Consider the following 18,700-nt stretch of genomic DNA (forward strand, 5'->3'; position numbering starts at 1 on the left):
CGTATAACGTCTCTTAATTAACAAATAAAACCTAGAATCTCTTTTCTTACAATTTTGCCCTTGCTCAGTGAAAATTCATAAAGTAAACATAGTCTAACTTTAGAATTAGAATTGATTAATTAAAACCAATTAACTGAGTCTTACAAGCAGTATGGTCTCAACTAGTATGGGGACCATGGGCCTATATAACCGAGCTTCCAATAAGCCGAACCGAATTTACCAAGTAAATTCCCTAACTTATTAATTCCTTATTGAATCCACACTTAGAACTTGAAATTGCACTCTCAGTCATATAGAGCGCTCTATATGTTCCACGATATAGATACACTATTAATTATCCATTGTTATAATCCTAATTTGATCAATGACCCTCTAATAGATGATCTACATTTACCGTCACACCTTCAATGTATTTTATCCTTAAAAGACTTAGCTCTGTATAAATGATATTTCAGCGAAGTGAAATGAGATCTCAACCATTTATCTCTGTTTAGCCAAGCTCGAAGGATATCATCGTTTCACTTCTAAATTCCTATAGAAGTTATAGATTCCATATTTATGTTAGCGCTCCCACTCAATTATACTATCATGTTCCCAAAATGTACGTATCACCCTGACCCAAAAGTAGGCTTAACTAACAAATCAAAGAACATGTATAATACTCTTGAGATCGAACCTAATCATATCAGGATTAAGATCTTTTGATCTAGGATCAACAGGTGATATTGAATTGAATAGATATTACGGTAAATTTTAATATATCTAATCAAAGTTCAATATCGGTCCCTTCCGATGTGTACTCCATACATCCGATACTGGTAAACTTTGCCAATGCCCTAAAAATGACATACCACTTATCCAAGGTGTAAGAATATCTATCGCTGATTATCATGTCAGTCTAAATCCATTGATCTGACAAATCAAGGAATAAACTTTCGAACATATAATTAAGATTATATTCCACTGTGTTGACAACACTATAATCATTAACAAATTCATATGTTCTGGACTTAAATAGAAATGTATAAATATATAATCATGAAATAAATCATGTGAACCATGCAACATAAAATGTTATTTCTGATCTTTATTAATATGTAAATCTGATTATATTGAAATGAGTTTTATTTAGGACACAAAACCCAACACTTAGTGCATGTGGTACAGGAGTCATACTTCTATTAAAAATGTTATTGATGCATCTGAAGCCTTCTAAATAGGTGTATGGGCGCCTAGGTACAAGTCAATATTATGTGATATGTTTTGTGCTTTTCTAACTGAGTTTGTCGACTCAGAATTATTGTTGCATATGTATGTAAGGAAAAGGCGAAGATTGAGCACCAGTGAGTCCAGAGCTCGAGGAAGGTCGTACCTATTAGGATGGTTAAATTTGGGCCTTTATTTTGTAATCGCAGTGCGACATATTTACAAAATGTATTTTGAATATGATTGTAAATTTTAAAGACAAGATCCCAGCTTTTATGTACAGTTATATATTTATAAAATTTTAAATTTGACATGATTTTCGAGAAACCCTTTGATTAGCAAAGATGTGCACAGGAAATAGAAAATCACGTTGGGGATTATTTTACCAAGATCTAGATTTATGACCATGTATGTTGTTTAACATCCTAAATATGAATTTCTAAAATAATAGAATCTAAACACATATAAAACTCAAGAAACCTTACATTGATTGCAGCGGAATTAAATGACTCCTTCCACTCGGATCTCTAATCCTTGTTCCTTTCTCTCGCAGAGTATTATCAAGATCTGAGTGTGATTTCCCTTCAGGTGTTGGATTCTTCACAGTCTTACACACTATCATTGAGTACTATACTTACTATGTGTGGGCATGTACTCAATCACTATAAGGCTCAAAAATTGAAGAGAGAGAGAGAGAGAGAGAGAGAGAGAGAGAGAGAGAGAGAGAGAGAGAGAGAGAGAGAGAGAGAGAGAGAGAGAGAGAGAGAGAGAGAGAGAGAGAGAGAGAGAGAGAGAGAGAGAGAAAGAGAAGACTCAAATTTGACTGAAAGGCTTAAGTTGCATCAACTGTCAGTTATGAGTCTATCACTATCTATTTATAGGAATCCTTCTAGGTTTAGGTTTGAGTTATATGGCATTAAAAAATTGATAACGAAATGGCTAAATTGAGCTTAAGTGGCCGACCATTAGGATGTTGGCCCACGAATTACAATTTCGCCATTTTCCTCAATTATTTATCCTATTCTTTCACAAATGTCATATTTTCCAATTCAACCATTTATATGTCAAAACTATATATTTAATAATTAAAATTAATTATCTAATAAAATTTCCATTAATTTATTTATTAAATAGACTTAATAAAGTCTCTTAATAAACAAATAAACCCTAAAATCTCTTTTCTTCACAATTAAGCCCTTACTTAGTGAAAATTCATAAATAAGGCATAGTCTAATTTTAGAATTATAATTGATTAATTAAAACCAATTAACTGAGTCTTACAAGTAGTATTGTCTCAACCAGTGTTGGGACCATTGGGCATATATAACCGAGCTTCTAATAAGTAAAACTAGAATTTAACAAGTAAATCCTCTAACTTATTAATTCCTCCTTGCACCACTATAGATTTGGAATTACACTCTCAATTATATAGAACGCTTTATATGTTTCACGATATAGATACGCTATGAAATTATCCATATTCTAATCTCAATAATCAAAGATCCTCTATAGATGATTTACATCGAGTAGGGACAAATTTACCGTTTCACCCCTCAATGTATTTTATCCTTAAAACACTTAGCTTCCTATAAATGATATTTTAGTAAACTAATATAATTACTAAAATAAGAGCTCTTCCATTTATCTCTATTAAGCCAAGCTCGGAGGAAATCATCAATTCACTTCTATGTCCAGAAGCTATAGATTCCATATTTATGATTAGCGCTCCCACTAATTTGTACTATAAGGTTCTCAAGATGTACGCATTACCTGAACTAATTGGTAGGATTTAACTAACAGCTCTAAAGCCATAAATAACACTCTTGAGATCGAACCTAACCATATCAGGATTAAGATCTTTTGATCTAAGATCAACCAGTGATATTGATTTAGAAAGATACAACTGTAAGATTCTAATATTTTTACCAAGATCAATATCGGTCCCAATCCAATGTATACTCCATACATCCGATACTAGCATACTTTGCCAATGTCTTGAAAAGAACATAACACTTATCCAAGGTGTAAGTAAGCTTTATCACTGACTATCACATCAGTGTAAATCCAGTGCACTGATGAATCATGAGACATTAACTTTTGAAGCATTTCATCACAATTAACTTCCACTGTGTTGATATTACTATAATTGTGAATAACTATATGTTATAGATTTAATAGAAATTGTACATTAAACCATAAACATGAAAAATACATGTAAACATAAATAAATTTTATTCTTTTATTGATAATGAATAAGATTATATATTGAAATGAGTTTTATTTAGGACATAAAATCCCAAAAAATCACTGGAGTGTGCTTAAGTAAATAGGGTGTTACATAATGTATACGTTATTTTCACCAATAGGAAGTGTGTTGATTTAGTAAATAGACCACAATCACACATATGAAATCAAACATACTCGTGGTTCTACGTAAACCAACCACGAAGTCCATAGTGATATCCTCCTACTTCTTGTCAAGGAATGTCGAAGGCTGTAACAACCCTACAAGCCTCTGGTGTTCAGCCTTGATTTGTTGACAAGTCAAGCATCTGGACACAAAACTCACCACATCCTTTTTCATACCATATCACCAGTAATAAGGTTTCGAATCATGTTACATCTTGGTGGTACCAGAATGTAACAAATATGGAGTGGTATTAGATTTGTCTAACATTTCATTTCTAATCTCAATACTTCTTGGAACACAAATTGGAGTTTTATGAAGTAACATCCCGTTGTCTGAAACTGATAAGTCCTTATCCTGACCAGCTAAGATTTTATACTGAGTTTTTAACAATTAAATATCCACCAATTGAGCATTTTTTATTCTTTTTAATAAATCTGATTGAATAATTAGCTTATTGAGTTTTCCAACTACTAACTCAATACATGACAAAACCATATCAACTACTAACTGAGGAGAGATCATAGTTGTACTATAAATTTGTCCAGGCCTTTCCTACTAAGGGCATCTGCCAGCACATTGGCCTCCCCGGGGTGATAAAGAATTTTATAGTCATAATATTTGACTAATTCTAACCACCGTCTCTATCTATTGTTCAAATCCTTCTGAGTAAAAAAAATATATAAGACTTTTGTGATTTGGGTAGATCTCATATTTCTCACCGTAGAGATAATGTCACCAAATCTTTAATGCAAACACAACGGCGACAAGTTCTAGTCATGATTTGGATAACGCTACCCATACTCCTTCAACTACTTGGAAGTATAAGCAATGACCCTATCAGCTTGCATCAAAACACATCTGAGTCCCTGTCTAGATACGTAACAGTACACCACAAACTTCTCTTCATTTGATGGCAAAGCTAACACAGGAGTTGTAATCAACCATTGCTTCAGCTCTTGAAAACTAATTTCACACTTATTTGTAAATATAAACCGTCGATTCTTCTTGGTTAACCTTACGGAAGCTAAACTTCACGAAGCTTACTACGTAGAAGCTAACCTTCACGGAAGCTACACGGGCTAGAAAATTTCCCATTTTCAGGCCCCATAAAAAAGCTCCTACCTTAAACAAAAGCAACCATATTTTCCAGAATTATAATTTGGGGTATTCTTAAGATAACCCTCAACCTAAAAGCATTCGAAAAAACATGCAATAGAATTCACTATGGATGGGCAATACTTGAGTTCATAAAACCTAAACTTCCTCAAATCTTGCTACAGTTGCTACTACTTCTAAAAATTAACCATAAAAAACCAAAATCAAGCTTTAAAACAGTTTATAACAAAATTCAGCGCAAAAGAAAAAAAAAACTAAACTCCCAAACTCTCAAAATTACCAAATCAAATTTAAACTTAAACCTTGAAATTCAAAGAGGAAGAGAACTATAATTACCTTTGATTCTTCTAAGCAATTCCTTCCTTAATTCGCACTGAAATCCTTAAAGAAATGGGATTGAAAGACTTTGAAAAGAGAGAAAGTCTCTTTGATTTTTTTTTTTTGAGTAATAATAACCCAATCCTCACTTCTAAGCTATATCTTTTAGCTTCCAAAACAACATAGAAATTTCTAGTAAATCCACTATCTTCCTCACTTAAAAAAAGGAACAAAACCCAAGAAAAAAATACTAAGTTATTTTGTTATGTGTCCCATAACTAAAAAAAAGTGCTTAAACATGAGTATGTGACGCTAATGGCCAATCCGTCGCTTTTCCACTATTGCCGGACACAATTCTCAATAATACTAAAATTAACATATAGCATATATAATAAATCTAGAATTTAATAAAATTTTCAAAATCGATAAATTATTCTTCTAAGGCTTATTTTTTGATAACTATCCCTAATTTTCGACCAGAAGCATACACTGGTTAAATATGAATTAAATAACTGATTATCTACTAATTCTCATGATTAAACTATGCGGTCATTACAATTATCCCCACCTTACAAAAAGATTTCGACCTTAAAATCTAACTTGAATAACTACATAAATTGAGCCCTCATGCCGAACTCCAACTCCAAGGTGGCTTCCTCCACCTTACTATTTCTCTAAAGTACTTTGACCAAGGCTATCATTGCTTCAAAGAACTTTATCTTTCTTAGAGGATTTGCACTAGTTGCTCCTCATAAGAAAAGTTTGAATGAAGTTCTAGGGTTTCATAACTCAGGACATGCATTGGGTCTGAAACGTATTTTCTCAACATTGAAACATGAAATACGTTGTGCACTATTGACAAGGCTAGGGGCAAGGCTAGACGGTAAACCACTAACCTAACTTTCTCAAGAATTTCAAAAGGCACTGTAAAGCTTACTACGCGGAAGCTAACCTTCACGGAAGCTTACTACACGAAAGCTAACCTTCAGGAAAGCTTACTACGCGGAAGCCTAGGGCATAACTTGCCATTCTTTCCAAACCGTTTTATTCCTTTCATTGGAGATACCTGTAGGAAGACATGATACCTTACGTGAAATTCTATGTTTTTTGCATTTTGGATTTGCATAACTTTTTTGCCTACTTTGTAAAGCAAGCATCCTAGCGTTGATTTTCTCTATAGCCTCAGTGGTTCACTGAACTGATTTCGGATCTAAATATTTCCTTTCTCTGCTCTCATCCTAGTGAATTGGAGGATAACACTTCCTACCATACAATAACTTATTGGGAGCCATCACTATCGTACTCTGATAGTTGTTATTATATGAAAACTCTACAAGGGGCAGATACTTACTCCATGAACATTTGAAATCCATCACACAAGCCCTCATCATATCCTCCAATATCTGAATTATCCTTTCGGACTGGCCATGTGTCTGAGGGTAGAAAGTTATACTGAATTTCATCTTTATACTCATGGCTCTTTGGAGACTTTCTCAAAACTTAGAGGTGAACCTTAGATCCCTATCCAAAACAAAAGACTTCGGAGCTCCATGTAGGCGTACTATCACTTTAACATACAACTCCATATACTGATCTACTGTATGCATTATTTTCACCAGTAGGAAGTGTGTTGATTTAGCGAACTGATCTACAATTGGAATCGACACTTACAATTAATGCATTCACCGAACTATTACCTTCTTCCACACTTACTACTCACATCAACAAGATGTCTATACATGACATATATAGTCGATATTGAAGGGGTATTAGATTCATTGGTTATATCGGTTATTACCATTAACCGTTTGTCAAATGGTTGCTGTTACATTCTGTTAGAATAGTTATGGTTAGTTAATTACTGACCTTAGATTAGTTACTTCTTGATTAGGATAGTTAGCTTATTTTCTCTATTCTTTATATATATGTGGTAACTCTTGTTTTTTTATTCAATCCAATTCAATAAGATTTTTCCATTTCATTTCACCTCTTCTTCCACAATAAAAGTATCATTAATTAAGGGAAAGACGATGTTAATCACATGAGCAATTCTTTTGTTCTCATCTATATCTAATCTATTCTATATGTTAAAAAGTTTTTAGCAGTAAAGAAAAGGCAAATGGAAATGAGAAAGGGTATTCATAATTTCTACCACTTTTAAATGTATTAAGAAAAAATTTGGCATTAATGTAAGTATTGTAGAACCTTTCAGTATTATGCAAAATACAAAGAAGACAATGTTCCACTATTGTGCTAAATATGAAGAACACAAGGCTTAATTAGTCTTTCTTATTAGTGTTTGTATGGTAATTAAAAATGTAATTTAACTGATATTTTATGGAATTTAATTATTATATAAATATTTGTACCTTATTTGATCATATTAGAAATGTTTATATTATTTTTAATTAATATTTAATTATAATATACAATTAAATTTAAAATAAATAGGGTTATTGTAATACAAATATAAATTTATTTTTAAAAATTATGAATTTAGTGAAAATATATATATACACTTCTAGCGTCAGTTGTAAAATAACACTAAAATTTGTTAGTGTCGTTTTAAACTTTAAATTATATCATTATTTCTATAAAAAGAAAATTTTATCTTTTATGCAAATAATGCCATATTAATTCAAAACAGTCATTAAAAAAAAACAATTACAATAAAAATAACATTTAAATTATATCAAATATTCAAGTAAATTAACTAATATTTTAACTACTAAATTGTGAAAAAGGATTTTACAAAGTGTGTTACTCTTCTTATGTAACAAATGTTCTTATATGATAGTTGAGATTTGGAGGAACTAATCCAATATAATATAATATTTATTTATTTATTTTTGAAACAAATTTAATAAAATATTTACACTAGATCCATTGGAGTGTAATAGAATTCAAAATGGAAGGACATGAAACGTCATTTTTCTCTTTTGTCTTGATTTGAGAGAGTGTTTTTAATAATATTATTCTAGCTAGTGACTTCTAAAATGGGAGCATTTGCTACTAGAAGCTCAAGGACTCTTTGATAAAATTATTCTTGTAGTGACTTATAAAATGGGAGCATTTTCTACTATACAAGCCCAAAGGCTTATTCTCCTCATAAAAGTTCTCTACTTTACAAGGTGCCTTGAATACAAAGATAACAAGGAGACATTTTATCATAGAAAATAAAGTGTTGATTACTAATTTTACTATGAGCATTGTTATTGGACACCAGTGGTGCCTAGCACCTTCTAAATGTGTCGACTTGCAATTGGTTAGCGATACCCTATAAAAATTATTATATTAAACTATATGGGACCCGATACTTAATTGCACCAATAGCGATATTGACACGTAAGAGGGTGCTAGGCACCAGTGGTGCCCTTTAGCATTTCTCTTTTACTATTTATATGTATAGGTGACTATTTAATGGTTATATTAAAAATATAATTATGATGATTATATTTTTTTATAACGCTAATAACAAATTACTAATAGGTAAAAATTTTATTTTTAGACTCAAATTAATATATATTTAAAATAAATTAATATTTTAATCAAGATATTTTTCACAATTAATATTGTTGCCTTTGATTTTTTCCAATATACATGGCCACGGATAAGAGTGACACGTGGAGTATCCATTCACGAAATCAACTAAGTCTTGGCAAGAAAGTACACCTCATGGAGTGAGCCTCCCGGAGGAGAGCATAAGACACGTCTTTACTCTCTGGGAGGCTAGAACTATGCCAGGGCATCTCCGGGAGGAAAAGAAATTGTTTGAATAGCCACTTCGCATTTAATGCCGCATGGAAGAAAACGTATCAGAAACTCCATAAAAAGATTGGACAGATGGCGTAAGCCCTTATTTACGGCGATTACACGGCGAACGACGAGTCTAGTGACGGCTACATTATGAGGAATCACATTGGTCAATGGAAGATAAAAAATTATATCCACCTAACCCCTAAAATACCTACGGTATAGGTCATGTATTTCCTATTTTGTATCTAATAGGAACATGTACCCCTAAGAAGCTAACACAAAAAGACAAGTGATCCCTTTCTAGGGATCCCCCAGAAAAACACTATAAATACCCCACAAACAGAATGGAAAAGGGGTCGATCGATTGAATTAAGGAATCAAAGAGAGTAAAGAAGAGAGAGAGAGAGATTCACCAAGAACATTCTCTGTAAAAACACTCTCATAATTAACAAAGACTCATGGACTAAGGCTAATTAATGTCCCAACCACATAAAAATCACCTGCATTAACTTTCTACAACTCTTCTCATATTCTACTATTTAATTGCTTGTCGAAATTCTCGGTCAACAAATATTTATAAATAATTTTTATTTTTCATTTATAAAGAATTTAAGTAAAATTAAGTTAGCATCAGATTACAGATAATTTATTAATTATTTTTATTTATTTTCTAAATTAATCACAATAGTTTAACAAATGAATGTAACGACTATAATTACATATTTGATGTAAATATTAAAATCTCGTTTATATATATATAAAAGAATAATTAGTATTTTTACCTTCTTGAACTTTCGACACAACAAAATTTACGACTTAGTAAATTTTTTTTCTAAAATATAACAGTTACATAATTATACTTCTTCTGTTAGGTTCTATTTTTTTACCGTTAAAAATTAATTTTTTACCCCCTAAATTTTGACCGATACAAAATTTTCTCCCCTTTTATTAAAAATTTAATTTTAATATTAAGTTTACATAAAAAACTAAAATCATTCCTAAAAGATATTTTCAAACTTTATATTATTTATAAATACATATTTTAAAAATCAAACCAAAATAATTAAAAATTTAATAAATAATTTAATCAAACTAAGATTTTTTGAATAGAAAATCAAACTAAAAAATGTTATGTTTACTTAAAGTAAATCTAGATTTTTAGAGAAAAAAATATAGACTCAAACTTGTTCCCTTAAAATTTAATTTTTAATATTTTTTTATATTTAATTGGATTTTTGTTAATAAAAAATAAATAATTTTTTAAATCGCTTAATTAGTTTTAAAATTTTATTTTTTTTTTATAGATTTTCTTAATCATTCAAAATGATTTTTCTTCATATCTAAAATATTTTTTTAAGATTAACTAAAAAAATTTAAATCTTTCTCATTTTTTATTTTGGAGAAGTCTAATTTGTTATTTGTCAAAGTCTAGGAGACAAAATTGCTAATTACAAAGACACGTCAGCATTTACGCAAAATAATGGGACAGAACCAAACAAAATTAATAACTAAATTTTTGTAAATATAAAAATTCGGAGAAATTTTTTAACAAGCCATATATTTTAAAGACATAATTTTTAGTTATATACGTAATTATCAAAAATATTTTACATATAACGATAAAAAAATAAAACATCCTATATATGTATATGCTTACCGAAAATTCGAAAAAAACTCATAACCAACCGAAAAAAATGGCAGCCCAAAATTTTCAGGCAACCATCGTTTGCCCAAAACGGTGCGCATCACACTCTTACCGAGCAATATATATTCATCACATAACAAAAAAAAAAAAAAGAAAGAAAAAAAAAAAGCTTCAATCAACCAAATCCAAACTCTATCGTCGAAGCTTCGAAATCATAACTCGGTCGTCAAACCTCTCCAATCATGTCTGTGGAACCTGGCAACTAAATCCACCATTAAAGCTACTCAAAAGCTTCGATTCTCTGAAATCAAATAAATTTAAACAATCTCAAACTAGAATTTTTCACTATTCGAATCTCCACCATTGAAGCTCTTCTAACAACTCAGTCGAAGCTACTGGACTGCCATTAAAATTCGTCGAAGCTCTCCACCATTAAAGCTACACAAAAACTTCAATTCTGTGAAATTAAACATTTAAAAAGAAACTAACAAGTAAACTGTATTCTGAAATAATGAACTTAAAAATAAAAAGTAATGCATCGGTATTACTTTCATAATATTAAAAACAATAAAACAGTTTCTTTATTTTAATATAAAGCTAGATAAAAAAGAATGATGAAATCAAAATAAAAAAAAAATAAAAACAATTAATTGCAACAAATAGGAAACTATCATTATGTTTATTTCTTTAGTAAATTAAATCCAACATAGTTTCTATGGTGGTCAAGAAAAAGAGCATTAAGGCACGAAACTCAGAAAATAACATATATAAGTGCTTAATCGAATCAAAAACACCTAATCATAAATATATCCCTAAGCAAATATTCACCCATAACATCATTAAAAAGAAACTAACAAGTAAATTTTATTCTGAAATAGTTAACATAAAAATAAAAAGTAATACAACAGTATTACATTGATCAAGCACAAACCTAGAAAAAATCTACTTAATAAAAAACAAATACAACAGAAACTAATTAGTATACCAACCAAAAGTATAGCCAAAAATACTACTAAATCATAAACAGTAAATACAACAGAAACTAATTAGTATACCAACCAAAACTATAGCCAAAAATACTACTAAATCATAAACTGTTAATAACATACACATTAAAAATAAAAAATACACTAGAATAAAATAAAAAAGATATGTTAATGCCATGTCATTAAAAGAAAAAGTAAAAAAAAAAATAAATAAATAAAAAGAAAAATAATATAAATGAGGTAGATGAATGTTAAGTTAATAATAATAAAAAAAAGCTAGCTTATACATACAAAATAAAAAAAAAAACAAAAGAAAAAAAGAAGAAGAAGAAGAGAAGCGTACCTAAGTATATACCTACCAAAAAAAATTGTAAAACTAAAGGTATATTTAACACTTAAAACCATTAACGTTAGTTGTAATATATTTTTTAAATTTTTGTTTCTCGATGTAATTTTTTCTAATTAATATTATCAAAAGTTTAAGAGACAAAATTATTAATTATTCTATTTAAAAAGGGAAAACAAAAAGTTTGTGATAAGCAAATTTGAAGAAGATTACGGTTTGGTCAAAATAGCTAAAAGTTGGAGAATTTTACTTTTAATTTTAATAATATTTATTAACATATTTAGTGCAATAGTATATGTCTCTTTGCTATATAATCCACAGAAATAGTTTTGAGAATAGGATTCAATTCTGATCACTTTTTCCTCTTAGACAAAAATTCTTAAGCTTTGGTGATCATCTATACTTTCCATAATTTTTTTAATTGAATCAATTCTTTCACTCGACATCACTTGATGAATTGTAAGAGCCAAAACTAAATTAAAAAATAATGCAGTTATCATTTTGCTAAAAAAAAACAACAAACTAAAATATGAATTAAAAAAAGAATATTCAATTGTACTTATTTTCTAGGAATAATTACATAAAGCACCATTTTTTGTAAAATATTTACATTTTTACGTTTAAAGAATATTTTTTTTACATTTTTACGGTTTTCCAAAAAATAACACGAAAACAACATAAAATCAACAAAAAAATAACATAAAAGTAACATGAAAATAACATACATATAACAAAAAATTATCAACAAATGAACAAAATTTCAACATAAAAAGACCGTATTTTATGTAAATAAAATAAAAAAAAATCGTAAAAATATTTAAAATTCCGTGAACTCGTATTTTTGTTGTTTTTTTGTTGTTTTTGTGCATTTGTGAAATTAACCCTATTTTCTAATTACAAATATATATATTTCAATGTTTAATTACAAATTAACTTCTTGTTTTAAGGGATAATTATACTAGCTAGCTAGGTACATATGAAATTCGTATACATTATATTTAGTCACTATTTTTTTATTTAAAAGTGAATCAAATAATTGTGAATTGTGTAGTTAAAATTAATTATAATGTTTGTAGACTAATTTAATTTGTATATAGGTATACAATATTATTCTTTAATATATATATATATGCTCAAAAGATGGTATTTTTTTTAAATGTAACTTTTTCCTCTTATTTTACGAAATGCATTTTGTTCCACAATATATTGTATATTGAATATAAAATATACAAGTTTTGATTTTTTAAAATACAGTCTCTATACAAACGAGTAAAATATCAATTTATAATATCATGATCATAAATGTACCAAACATACTAGCAAGGTACAAATAAGAACAAGAAAATTTACCAAACATACATCATTTTGTATTAAAAATACTATTTAACCAAAACTTTTTCAAAAGAGGTAAAGAAATATAACACAAAATAAGCAAAGGACAAATCTTGATCCACTCCATGTAAAGGGAATCCATAAAATTTTAAGAAGAACGTGCTAATTCTAATAAATAGACCACTTTTATATTCCTATCATGAGGAATATATGACAACAAACCCATACTCTACTCAAAATACATATAGAAAAGAAAAGCATCAACATAAATATGACTATTGTGGGAAAACTAAGACCACAAAAATGAGAATTCATCCCATTTAGTTTGGTGGAATAAAAAAGAAATAAAATAAAATAAAATTTAAAATACATGAAAAAAAAATTATTGAATTTTTTCTCATGTTAGATTAGAATGATTTTTCTTTCTAATTTAAAATAGAATAGACATTTTATCAAAATGGTAGTGCATTCTATTAAAATGATATTTTAATACTTTAAAATGGTGAAAATTACATGAAATATGGGATTTTGTAAAAAAGTTACAAAAATATGGCATTTATAGGTTTGCCACTCTTCTATGGTATTTTTTCACATTTAAGACTTTTTATGGTATTTGATATGCCATATTTTTGTAAACCTATTATCCAAATCCATATTTCATGTTTTTGTTTTTAACTTAATTAGTTTTATTTTTTTTTTAGTTTATTTTGCATTTACATTTTAGAATTTTTTTCAATTTGAAAAATTTACACCAAATACTAACTTTTTTTTTTCAAACATTACATTTATAATTTCAGTTGCTGACTTTTTTCTTTCTTCTCTCTCTCTAATTTTCTTTTTTATTTTTTTTTTCTAATTTTTCTTTGTGTCTCTTTTTTTTAAAATTTTTTTTTCTCAAACTTTATTATTTTCTCTTTTTATATATATATGTAAATATATAATTAGTGTACATTTTTATATCTCATTTTTTTAACAGAAATTAAATTTGTTTTTTTTTTATTTAAACTACTATTTGTTTTTTTTTGTTAAAAACTAATTATTTTATTAAAAAACAACAGAAAAAAAAATAATATAAAAAATCACAATCTAAAAAGAATACAAACTTTAAAAACTAGCACTACAACAATTATGGTTATTAGAGGCGGACCACTCCGCTGGTAATAATCCTATTTTCCGCCGCTAAAGAGTAATACCGGCGGGATCCGCCGGTAATAATCCGCTGGTAATACCTGGTCGCTAATAACTATTATTAGTGGCGGACTGACACACCCGCCGCTAATAATAGTATCAGATCATTAAACTCACACTATTATTAGCAGCGGATCTATCCGCCGGTAATACTTTTAAATATAAATATTTAAATTTTTTTTCTATAAAATAATAAATATAAAATTAATATTAAATATATTTAACTTTTTTACCATTTTACTTATCAAGAATACTCAAGAGCTAATATTATATAAAATATTTATCATCAAGTACAATTATGTATACCAACATTTAAAAAATTGTATACAATATAAAAAATATATACATTCAAACTTTTCCATAACAGAATAAATAATAAGGAGAATTTGGTTTTCTATAAGAAAGTTATCTCTCAAATTCTCTATTGCTATATACAAATATAAGATTACAAGAGATACACAAAAGTCTATAAATATACAATTTTTTTTCTTCAAGTCCAGTGCAATGCCTTCTTGACTAACATGTAATAAATCACCTGTAGAGAAAGTAAAATTAGAGTCAAATTACATTTAATATGAATATTAAATTTCATCATCATGAAATTTCATTATGATTTTAAAGACAACATTGATTAGAAACCAATAATAAAAATTTAACACTATACAAGAAAACACCAATAATAATTTACACTTCTCTAAATAAAGTTAACTCAAATTTTTTCTTAACAAACCATTAAATGGCCAGAAAAAAAAAAATTAAGAATACACTATAATCTTTATACAAATTACAAAGTATACAATGAAATAAATTGATCTATATATAATTGAATGAACATAATGGAAATAATTATTTATCAAACAGTTGGTGTTCCCTCTTTTTTCTTTTTGATAAAATTTAAAAGCAAATATAAAAAAAAAAAAATACACATATAGAAACACACACACATATTAGGATAACATATATATATAAATATACAAATATTCATATACCTTCTACAGATTTAATATTGGAGTAATTTTCAATCTTATGAGCTGCAAATAATTAAGAAAAAATGTGAGATAAAAGAAAAGAAAGAGAAAATTTAACTAATCTTAACTATACATATATACCTAAACAATGATGAAGATGAGTCCGGCAGTGGCGGTGGGAATATCGACAACGGTGAAGGCGGTGGGAATGTCGTTGTGTGGTCGAAACGGTGGGCTGCTAGTTGACGATGAACAAGGGGAGGTGAATAAAGGTTTTGATATTGAGGATGAAGAAGGAGAGATGGATGTTTGTGGTCAAAAATATAAGGGATGAAGAGGGAGAGGAAGAGGGAGACAAAGAGGGAGATACACAAATAAGAATACTGATATATATATAAAAAACTATTAGAGGCGGAGGTCCGCTGGTAATTATAGGATCCGCTGGTAATAGTTATTAGCGGCGGACTTTCGCCGGTAATAGTCCGCTGCTAATAAATTTAAATATTATTTAATGTTATTAGCGGCGGACTTCCGCCGGTAATAGTCCGCTGGTAATAAATTTGAAATTTAAAACCGGGAAAATTCCCGCACAAAGCAATTCCTTCAATATTATTACTTTCATTTTAAAAAAAAACCATACTATTACCGGCGGATCTAGTCCGCCCCTAATAGTTCCGCCGGTAATAGAACATTTTCTTGTAGTGTAGTTTCATCAACATTGAAAGAAACTAATAATTTCATTAAAAGAATAAAAAAAAAATAGTTTCATCAACAAGATAATGAAAAGAAATTACAATAAAAAAACGATACTAACTTTAAAAACAAGTTTCATCAATATTAAAAGAAACTAATTATTTCATTAAAAAGAGGCAAAAAAAAAATAAAATAATAATTTCATCAATAACATAATAAAAAATACATAATGCCTAATAACTAAACTTTTACAAACGATACTAAATTTAAAAACCAGTTTTGAACATATCAATTTTATATCAATACCTAATAACCAAATTTCTACCTTCATTTTTTTATTTTGGCATTTAATTTGCTTGCTCAAAAAATAGAATTGATTTAAACATACATTATGTAGCAAATATAACAAAGAGAAAAAAAAAATTAAAATCAAAGAGAAAAAAAAGAAACAAAAATGTAATAAAAATCATAAAAGAATAACAAAAAAAAAATAGTGGAATGTGAGAAACCAGTTAGTAAAACAACCAAAATAAAAAATAATTTCTTGAAATAATCAAATAAAAATTGAAACTTGAAACTCAATTATGAACAACAATAAAAAACTAGTTATGAAAACTAGTTACTTAAAATAAACCAGTTATGGAAATAATAAAATAATATGTGTGTTTTAAAATAAAATAAAAATTGTTGTTCAAATATCATACAATAATAAAACTGGTTTTATACAAACTAAAAAAAATACAATAATATCATAAAAATATAGCAACCCCATTACAGAACAGTTAAAACCTATGAAACCAGTTTCGACCTGTGAAACCAATTTTGACGCTATAAAAAATCATAACAAAATATAAATTTTAATTATAAAGTTAACTGAAACCAGTTTCATCAGACAATCAAATAAAAAAAATACTAATCACAAATGTAATCAAAACAACACACCATGCATACAAATATTAAAAACAAAATATAAGTGTAAGTTTCGAACCTAGAAAAAAAATAATAAAAAAGTAACTTAAAATAAAAATTTTGTAATAACATAATGAAACTATTTTTTAATTCTTTTAATGAAATTATTAATTTCTTTCAATGTTGATGAAACTGATTTTTAAAGTTTGTATTATTTTTAGATTATATTTTTTTATATTGTTTTTTTTTCATGTGATGTTGATGAAACTGGTTTTTTTTTTCTGCTGCTTTTTAATGAAATAATTAGTTTTTAACAAAAAAATAAAGAAAAAAAAAACAAACAGCAGTTTAAATAAAAAACAAGTTTAATTTCTGTAAAAAAAAACAACATCTACAGTTGAGATTATTATTATTTTATTTATTTAGTGTTTTATTTTTTTTTAAAAAAAATAAAAAAAAAATAAAAAGAAACACAAATTTAAAGTTTTTTATGGCATTCCTCATGATTTTTTCTCATGTTTGTAAGTTTTTTTAAAAAAATGTCATATTTAGGGTAATTAAGTTTTGATGCCATATATATATCAAGACATATCTTCATTTTTCCATATTTTTGTAAATAGCCATTTAAAATGCAACCAAGGAATAGAATGGAAATTATTTCTTTTCCATTCTATTTTATTTTATTACCTCTAACCAAACGTGTTTGGAGGCGACTTTGTAATTACTATGCAGTGTAATTACTATATGCTAGTAATTACATAATTATTATATTTTAAAATACAAAATATGTTTGGATATCAAGTGGTAATTATATGTGAATTTTTATTGTATGTTTGGTAAGACTCTTGGTAATTAATTACATAATACATTAATATTGTGTAATATTTAATATAATAATTATTATTATTATTATTTTGTAACAAATATTTAAAATAATTTTATCTATTAAAATATTCAAAATAATTAAAATTCTCTTCATAAAATAAAATCAATTTTTTCATAAAAACTTTGTAATAAATATTTAAAATAATTTTTATTTATTGACTATTCAATTGATCTTGCATTTTATATATCTTGAGTTATTTCATTTATTGCATAATATTTCAGCCTTAGAAAATTGAGTATTTGTCCTATGTAAATTAAAAATTAATAATAAAATAAATTTATGCTAAATCATGAATAAGTCTACTAAATATTTAATTCAAAAGAGAACTTTAAAAATGATGTTAATAAAATAAAAAAATTAAATATCATATATTCGTATAGTAGTTTTTTTATTTATTTACAAAAAGTATAATAAAACTAGGCTAAATAATATTATAAAATAGCATTATACACATATGATAAAAAAAATTATGTATATAAGAAACTAAAATAAAAATAAAATACTAAATCATATTAAATAATTATTAGATTAATTAAATAACTAAAATTATTTTTTAGCATGTAATTACACTAAATTCTTATGGGGGTATAAAGGGGGGAAAAAGAGAAATTTGCTTTCCATGAAAGATGTGCTAAAATGAGACTTAATCATCTTAACTTTGCGGATGACATTTCTTTATTTTGCAAAGGAGATTTCAAGAGTGTGTATTTTTTAATGCAAGGCCTTATGCTCTTTTCTCTTACTTCAGGCTTGAATGTTAATAAGGAGAAATCAATATTGTAATATTGCTCGGGCATGACAGATAGAGAGATCCAAAGAGTATTAGATATGTTTGGTTTCACTAGACAAAGTGATCCTTTTAAATACCTTGGAGTTCTTATCTGTGCAAGGAAGATTAATGCCTCGGATTGCAGTAGCCTAGCTCAAAAAATGGCTGCTCA

The sequence above is a fragment of the Cannabis sativa genome, chromosome 5 (assembly GCF_029168945.1).
Source record: "Cannabis sativa cultivar Pink pepper isolate KNU-18-1 chromosome 5, ASM2916894v1, whole genome shotgun sequence".
NCBI lineage: Eukaryota > Viridiplantae > Streptophyta > Magnoliopsida > Rosales > Cannabaceae > Cannabis > Cannabis sativa.